We start from the raw sequence: 8,416 nt of genomic DNA, 5'->3' as shown, positions 1-8,416 counted from the left end.
CTCTGTGTTGTACCTGCTGGTTTATTTCTATTCATTTCTTTAGATGTTATTAATATTATATAGTATTTTTTTCTATATTGATATGTTTAATTATAATAGGTGTTTCATTTTAAACCAATGCCACAAGTCAGTAAATTCTGCCGTTCTGTTGTCATCTGATTTATTCTATTTATAGGCTTAATAGCTTTCAGTTCCACTGCACACGCGTGAGCTGGTAATCTGGCACACGCGTGTGCACCTCTGCAAAGATTGGTTGGGTGAATCAGTAAGTTAACGCTTACTGCGCCAGGCCAGTATCACCAAGGCAGCTGCCCGGCGATATGTGTTTGGTAAACTGCGGAGATAAGTGATTCTGATCCTACCTATCGCTGGGGTTGGCGGATAATTGATACATAACTATCTCATCCAGCATCCACGTGAGCCATGTGAGATATGAACACGCTACATGGCTCCACCATAGTTTTGTATCTGACAGGATCAGCAACTGCAGGCTTCGTTCAGACGAGCGAATTGCAAGAATCAGTTCGCCATGTGTTCCAAACTGGAGCGACGCATTTGTGCAAAATCGTGGCGGCGCCTGGTACCTCCACCCCTCTGCAATATAATCCGTGGGTCACCCCCACCTTCCGAAAGATTATTATGTGCAATTCTCTGGTGTTTTTTCAGTAACCAGAATCAATAATCCAAATGCACGATTTACACAGCAGTTTGCTGACCCGACAGCACAAGCAAATAATACACTGGTCTGAACAAGCCCTGAAGGTTTCCACTGAGAATCTGCTGTTCAGTGCAACTCTCAACAATAGATTTTTCCTATCACACTTAGCTATAACTACTATGAGTATAGAGGGAGCAGACTGGTATCTACTGTGGATAGTATACCGTGGAACCAGGACATCATATGTATGACATCATGGGATAGTATACCGTGGAACCAGGACATCATATGTATGACATCATGGGATAGTATACCGTGGAACCAGGACATCATATGTATGACATCATGGGATAGTATACCGCGCACCAGGACATCACATGTATGACATCATGGGATAGTATAATGTGCACCAGGACATCACATGTATGACATCATGGGATAGTATAATGTGCACCAGGACATCACATGTATGACATCATGGGATAGTATAATGTGCACCAGGACATCACATGTATGACATCATGGGATAGTATAATGTGCACCAGGACATCACATGTATGACATCATGGGATAGTATAATGTGCACCAGGACATCACATGTATGACATCATGGGATAGTATAATGTGCACCAGGACATCACATGTATGACATCATGGGATAGTATAATGTGCACCAGGACATCACATGTATGACATCATGGGATAGTATAATGTGCACCAGGACATCACATGTATGACATCATGGGATAGTATAATGTGCACCAGGACATCACATGTATGACATCATGGGATAGTATAATGTGCACCAGGACATCACATGTATGACATCATGGGATAGTATAATGTGCACCAGGACATCACATGTATGACATCATGGGATAGTATACCGCGCACCAGGACATTATAGCTCCTGAAAAGCAGATTAATAAGGGACTGAATTTGGGATTATTCTGATTTGCCGCAGACAACAATCTCAGTTATCAGTGAATCTGGGCTCAATTGGACCCTCCCCCTGTGATTGACAGTTGCTAATTTTGGAAATACCCCCCCCCCCTCCCCCCAGTGCTCTTATCACTGTATTATAACTGGAACAACAGAGTCAGGAAGTCTAGAAACAGACTCTGTAATGTATTGTACACAAGGGACCATTTAACAGGAAATTTCTGATTATAGCCTCAAAGGAGCTGATTTATGTCAGAAGACACCAGTCCCAGCTCCCAGTACGCTGTAATAGTTATGTACAATACGGCTATTTATATACATTCCCCACGTGAGAGCGCGGTGCCAGCTGGAAGCGCCATTTACATCCCGGGACCACCAGCTAAACCTTCCTGCTCCAAACCACAGTGGTAGATTAGCAGGGGCAGACGCTTCTTTGACAGCGCCGTGGCTGCTATGTAGTACAGTTCCAATATGTAGGGCACTTCTTTAATGGAGGGGAGGGGTTTCTGGAGACCCAGAAACCCCCCCTGCGTGCGCCCCTGGTAGGTGGTACGTGTCAAAGTAACATCCACATGAATGCCAGGACCCAAGGTTTCCCAGCAGAACATTGCCCAGAGCATCACACTGCCTCCGCCGGCTGCCTTCTTCCCATAGTGCATCCTGGTGCCATCACTTCTCCAGGTAAACAACGCTCACGCACCCGGCCGTCCACATGATGTAAAAGAAAACGTGATTCCTCAGACCAGGCCGCCTACTTCCATTGCTCCATGGTCCAGTTCTGGTGCTCAGATGCCCATTGTAGACACTTTCGGCGGTGGACAGGGGTCAGTATGGGCACTCTGACCGGTCTGCGGCTCCGCAGCCCCATACGCAGCAAGCTGCGATGCTCTGTGTGTTCTGACACCTTTCTATCATAGCCAGCATTAAGTGTTCAGCAATTTGTGCTACAGTAGCTCTTCTGTGGGATTGGACCAGACGGGCGCCTTCACTCCTTACACGCATCCAGGGCCGGATTAACCATAGGGCTAACTGGGCTACAGCCCAGGGGCCTATGGCATCCAGGGGGCCCTTGAAAGTGCTCAGCAGCAGTATTGATCGGTCAGGGGCGGGGGCGCCCCCGGCGCGATCAGTACTTTTACTGCGCTCCTTCCCCGGTGAGCTGTATTCTCCTTACTGAGGAGATCTCGTGAGTCTCACTCTCACGAGATCTCCTCAGTAAAGAGTGTACAGAGCGCTGGAGAAGGAGGTAAGTGCCGGGGGGGTCGGGCAGCTCAGATCACGGGGGGGGGGGGGCCTCACGGGGGAATGGAGGCCCCCTTAGCCCAGGGGCCTCCATTCCCTTAATCCGGCCCTGCACGCATCAATGAGCCTTGGACGCCCGTGACCATGTTGCTGGTTCACCACAAGACCTGCAGTTTTGGAGATGCTCTGACCCAGTCGTCTAATCATCACAATTTGGCCCTTATCAAAGTCGCTCAGATGATCCTTACATTGCCCATTTATCCTGCTTCCAACACTTCAACTTCAAGAACTGACTGTTCAGTCACTACCTAATTTACCCACTCCTTGACAGGTGCATTGTAACAAGATAATCAATGATATTCACTTCACTTGTCAGTGGTTTTAATGTGGCTGGTTGGTGAACATTTGAACTATTTGACATGTGTCTCCGGTGAATGATCCAATTCTGCAGTTTGCAGCTGTGGCCAGCAGGTGTCGCTACACACACAAAACAGTATCACTCCCAGTGTCTGGCACTGATCCCCCTGTATTCCTTGGCACACAGACAGCTGTGGCTGAGTCACTGCATTCCACACATGGGGGGGGTCTGGGATTCCCCTCACTCCATAACATTCCTCAGCCTGACAACACTTCTAATAGAAACAAACAGGCAGCAGCCCCCCCCCCCCCCTCCTCCTCCCCCACTGGGACCCTGTATTCTGGGGCCAGAAACGTTTATACTGATCCAGCAGATGGTGGCAGCTCCAGGGTAACACCATGCTCATTAACCCCTTTGTGGCAATAACAAGATCCTTCTCTGCAACTTGCGCCACAAATCTTTTTAACTACATTTTTTTCCCTTTAGATTGTCAGTTCTCATGACCAGGGACATCCTTCCACTTGAAGCCTCCCTACCCCTCCCTTGTCACCTCCAGCTACACTTACATCCTTGTAAATGTCCTTTGTAATATGGTAGGTTAATTGGCTGCTATCAAATTGACCCTAGTCTCTCCCTCTCTGTCTGTCTGTGTGTATGTGTTAGGGAATTTAGACTGTAAGCTCCAATGGGGCAGGGACTGATGTGAGTTCTCTGTACAGCGCTGCGGAATTAGTGGCGCTATATAAATAAATGGTGATGATGATGATGATGATAATATGATTTGATTTATGTAACACTTCTTGTATTATTACTTGTATGTGTATGAACTGTGTCTATATTATTTGTACGTCGCTGCGGAACTTTGCATCGCTCTGTAAATAAATGGTAAAAATACTTTACCAAGCTCCAATTTTTCCATGTGTAAATAATAAAGGAGGGTATTCAACAGTAGAGCTCTGCATGTGGGGGCCACAACTGGAAATTGTAGATCTATTCCCTCCCTAAGTGGCAGCGTCAACTGTCTATGTTCGAGCAACTGAGGAATGCTGCAGATATTGATTAATGAATTTATTTTTTTAGCCCCGTGATGAATATATAAATACTGTTAGTTGCACGGAGGGGAAGCTGCACAATTCAAAGCCATTGAAAATCAATCAGAATTTTAGTTCATTGTACTAGTGCTGCAGTTCTGGCCAGTCGCCTGTAGGTGGAGCTATGTTATGGGAAGCAGCAGAATTATCTATCATGTATTATTATTATTATTATTATCCTTTATTTGTTAGGCGCCACAAGGTTTCCGCAGCGCCGTACACAGTACAAACCGTAGACTAAATGGTAAAACAGTACAAACCAATAAACAAAAATACCAATGCTTCAGAAACTCCAGGCTGGCCGATGTAGTAAACAAGGAGCAGAAGAACAGGTAAGGAAACAGGAGGGAAGAGGGCCCTGCTCATGTGAGCTTACATCCTAAGGGAGGGAGAACAGACTGGCACAGGGGGAGCCAGATAAGGCAAGGGGAGAGCGAGTGGAGTATAGAGAAAGGGGTTAAGTGGACGGGTGGTAGGCTTTGAGGAAGAGGTGGGTTTTCAGCGCACGTTTGAAGGAGCTCAGAGTAGGAGAGAGACGGATGGAGCGAGGGAGGTCGCTCCAGTGAAGGGGTGCAGCACGGGAGAAGTCTTGGATTCTGGAGTGGAAAGAGGTGATCAGAGTGGAGGAGAGACGGCGGTCGTTGGCTGAGCGCAGGGAGCGGGCAGGAGTGTGAATGGAGAGGAGGTTAGAGATATAAGGGGCAGTAGAGTTGGAGAGAGCCTTGTAAGTGGTGGTGAGGAGTTTGAAAAGGATTCTGTAGGGGAAGGGGAGCCAGTGTAAGGCGAGACAGAGGAGGAGCGACGTGAGAGGAAGATGAGTCTTGCGGCCGCATTGAGTACAGAACGGAGAGGGGAGAGATGGGAGATACAATGTATTGTAACTGTCCTACTATACTGGACCCAATGCAAATTAAATAGAGAATTTAGAGCAAATTAATTGTAAACAACATATTTTAAAATATAACATATAGAAGTAAAAAAAAATGAAAGAGTAAAATGAACATAATGGGCCTGAATCATTCAAGAACACAAATCCCAATACGTGGCATATTTTGCGTAAAATCTCACTGCACATGCCCAGAAACTAACCGTACGTCAGAGAACACAGCAACATCCAATTGATCTTGAGCGCAAAGGACCCTTACTATAGCCTGATTTCAGGGGCGGAAAGGGGAGGGGACTGGGCGTATGCCCGTAGTCACTGTACAGTAAGAGCGAATATTTTGTTTGTTTTGTGACTTTATACTGTATTGTCTGTTAGAGCAGAGCGGACCTAGACCCGTATTCATCACCAGACGGATCTTTACATCCGCTCCTTGTTGAATACAGACGTGTGTATACCCGATGTACGTACGTTTAAAATTAACAAAAAAAGTTTGTACTGCGTTTCTTGATAAACGAGGCCCAATAGGTCACTGGAGAGGGGGGAGGGGGGGTCACAGTATTTTATTTAGAACCAAAAGCCCTTCATAACTGTGACCTACAAAACCCGTCTTTGAATTTTTTTTGGGCAGTTTTGTTAAACTCGTGCCCCCGGGTTCTGCATTCAGGCAGCTCTTTCACTCTGACCCCCTTGAATATTTATGAAAACTCCTCATGTAAGGGGCACTTGTCCTAACAAAGCCGAACATTGGATTTAAAACAACGTAAAGGTGCAGATGGTGCCCCCCCCCCCTCGTTGCCAGCTGTCCGGGGGTCACAGGTCAGTGGTTACTACACCTCTCAGCTGCTGTCTGGCTGCCAATGAATAGACCATAATGACATTAATTAATGCAGAAGACACGTGTGTAGAGAATATATACTATGTATATCCAGAACCAGCTCTGGAACAGGGGGGTAAAGTTATTACTACCCCCCCCCCCCCTTCCTCCGGCATCTGCCTCCTGGACCCTGGAAATCAAATTTCTGTCATTCCCATAAATATACATTGTAGAAGATACTTTATGAAATGTGTAACCAGACGCTTTGATCATCTCAAGTCCACGAATGCTGCAGAGAAGAATATTTTGCCCACAGTTTGTTTATAATGAAGCAGCCATCTCAGGTATAACATCAGTAAGTCACGCACATAACAGGTTAGTGGTATCCGGGCCCTTCAGTGTCAACTGGGCCCTAAGCCGGAGCCTAAAGAATGATCCCGCTCTGGTCTCAATCAGCAGAATATAGAAAACTCATTTAAAAGAAGTGACGTTTCTGAGGGAGTCTGTATTAGAAGAATGACTAATATGATATTTGCGTATTATAGCGCACGCTGCGCCAACATTCATGTGAATGTGTGAGGCCGATATCACGCGACTCCTCAGCGATTTGACAACAGTAATTTACACCTAAGATATGTGACCTGGCCTCAGGCGATAGTGTATTAACAGGAGATGCTTCTTAATTTATTTGCATCTAAGTTTGTGACGTTCTGTTGGGGACCTCAGCGGTCCAGTAACCGCGTCACATCACATCGGCGTCATGTAATACGTGTCCGTCGGAGCAGAATCCTTCTGCAATTAAAAATAACAAAAATTATTTAAATGCAACACAACCTGAACGAATTAGTAGTTGTTTACCCTGTACACACCCACCTGCGATGTTTACTTAGTACATTACTTTAGTTCCCTCTGAGCTTTTCAGCCATGAATTTATACCATTATTGTGATGCGATGGATCTGCTCCCCTCTCCGCACTGGATAGAAGTGTATCTAACGTGCTTCATCGCATCATAGCTGAGCACAGCGAAGACAAACAGCCTGTCTGATTATGTAACCGCATTGCTGAAAAGCACAGTCGGAAAGAGAGCAAAAAAAAGTTTGAGAAAGGCATATACAAGCGGATAGATTAAAGTTGTCTGAAGGTGGACTCCATTGTGGTAGCAGTTTAGGGTAACCCCTGTAGAAAGCGCTAGGTCGGTGTATGGTACCTCTAAGCCACCCATGTGACCTGTTTGGGGTAACCTCCTAGCATGTGTCAGTCTCCAATTGTGACCAAATGTCGGTACTCTCATTGATTAGTTAGGTCCATCCCATTGGGGGATTGAGGTGTATAATATATATGTCTAATTATACAGGCCTCAGATTTACTATTATTATAACATTAGGGATGATTTAGCTTCTGAGACATGACAGCCAGAAAAACCCGTCATTTGTACAAAATAAACTTCCTAAAACTAAACATGGCTACTATGTGATCATGATGACTAATTACTAAAACCCACAGATTCATCGTGAATTAGTCAGTTATATCAAATATAAAAAGAGCATGATAATTGCAGGGACTCATGAGATATAACTTGTATCCACCGCTTAGTTGTGGGTTTGTATTAGATTGCTGGGCGCCACATCTGATTGGTTTCTAGGGCTTATAGAACCTTATTACACATCTGTATTCTGCAAACACTAATCTGAATTTACAAACGCAGCCTGCGGGAGGAATTATAGCACATGGTCGTTACTTGCTAACAGCGCACGATTGCGCAGTAACCCACAGCGATCATTCAGCGATGACCGACAACAAAACGAGATGCCTGTCTGGTTGCTGGGAGTTACTGCATCTGCACCATCAGTAACTACAGCCCAGTGTTACATTGTGTCCTTGTAGTGCGGCCGCATTCTGCTAACAAGGTCAGGAGGAAACAAAAGGACTATTTATATCACTTTCATGCGGCTGAGATATTATTAGTGTGATCCATTTCCTCATATATCCTGTCTGAGAGGAATCCAAGGCTTGTCCTACATTATATATGTGACACACAGCGGATAACACAGGACACAGAGACGTTTACTGCAAAGTGATACAAAGAGCTTCTCAGAACTCAACATTTGGCAATAAGTTCTAATTATTAGTTAGTTTTTATATGGTGCTAACATATAACGCAGCGCTGTACAGAGAATGCCCCAGTAATATAATCATTGAAAAATAAGGTTATTTCTGAGGCTCATTGAAGCATTTGTCATTTGTAGCTAAAGACAGACTGAGGGGGCGATTAAATGAGTTACCTTAATTTTATCAGCGTTGAATAAGCGGAGTATAATTCAGTTATAAGCCTTGTGGTATTGATTGTGTTTGGAAAAAAAGGATTAATTTAGTCATTTTTTTGCTCGCACCTCCCTGGGCACTTTACTGAAAAAATAATATTAA

The sequence above is a fragment of the Mixophyes fleayi genome, chromosome 8 (genome assembly GCF_038048845.1).
Source record: "Mixophyes fleayi isolate aMixFle1 chromosome 8, aMixFle1.hap1, whole genome shotgun sequence".
Lineage (NCBI taxonomy): Eukaryota > Metazoa > Chordata > Amphibia > Anura > Limnodynastidae > Mixophyes > Mixophyes fleayi.
The sequence above is the reverse complement of the archived record's forward strand: the minus strand, read 5'-3'. Positions refer to the sequence as shown.